Genomic DNA, 940 nt, shown 5'->3' with positions numbered 1-940 from the left:
GCAACTATTGGAAAATGTAACCATTGTGAAAAAGGGAAAACGCAGAACAAAATGCAAAGTGCATTTTTTATGCCATTCACTGTGAGCTCTATGAACGGTCTACGCATCTTAGATTGCATCTTAGGCTTAGGTTTGCTTAACTTACCTGTTCTCTTTTATTTAGAGAGCAAGGCCTAAAAATCCTCGACCTAAAGTTAAACCTGTCCCCGACCCAGCCTTGTGTTCCGGGGACGGCGCGGCTAGCGAGTAGCTAGTAGCAGAATCTCAGTTCTTTCCTTTTTCCTTTTTTAAATATGCATGCGAATGAAATGTTTTCGGTTTGTTGTGTTATCATCTCAACGTAAATCCCATGAGAAGACAGACTCGGTATGCAGTTTACACGACATCAACATTTAATGTTTATAGCTTGAGCTAGCGAGCACACCCCTAGCTCCTTCAGCGCTTGTTCTTGCAAGCTAGAGCATAGAGAGGATGTTACGTCACAATTTTTGGAGCAAAAATTTCGCCATCTTATGTGAGGACACTACAATCTTCCTGCAACTAAATGCAACAGCCACATGGGGGCAGCAGAACTCAAACGGCCAAAAGACATTAGGACACTAGGAACTTGGGATCCTTTTTCGTCACTGGATTAGATCATACGGTTTATGCGTTATGAAACTTAAAATTTATATAAGTTTTTAGTTTCATGCCACTTTTTTATTCTGTGATGATACTTCACCAGTAATGCTCACGTTGGCTATGTAACCCAGATACTGTTATTTAACTCGCTCAAAAAGTAAAATTTTACTATTACGATGCAGCTCGCAAACTGGGCCTGGATCTGGATATATCAAACATGCCTTACATTACTGGATTAATTTAAATTGTTTTATTATGAAAATATTTCACGTATTACTGTAGTTTAAGTTTTGTATTTTCCTCTTTATGTTAAAACCAC

General features: G+C 38.7%; 1 protein-coding gene across 1 annotated transcript in view; it reads right to left on the bottom strand.

The window, feature by feature from the left end:
- Positions 1-362, bottom strand: part of taf1 (TAF1 RNA polymerase II, TATA box binding protein (TBP)-associated factor) — a 23,166-nt gene extending 22,804 nt beyond the window's left edge. The window contains exon 1 of the mRNA XM_030781886.1: positions 146-362. The gene's annotated coding sequence lies outside the window, so the exon portion shown is untranslated. The remainder of the gene's footprint in view (positions 1-145) is intronic.
- Positions 363-940: the final 578 nt, after the last annotated feature.

Source organism: Chanos chanos, chromosome 8, assembly GCF_902362185.1.
Source record: "Chanos chanos chromosome 8, fChaCha1.1, whole genome shotgun sequence".
Classification (NCBI taxonomy): domain Eukaryota; kingdom Metazoa; phylum Chordata; class Actinopteri; order Gonorynchiformes; family Chanidae; genus Chanos; species Chanos chanos.
This window is presented reverse-complemented; position numbering and strand designations above follow the sequence as displayed.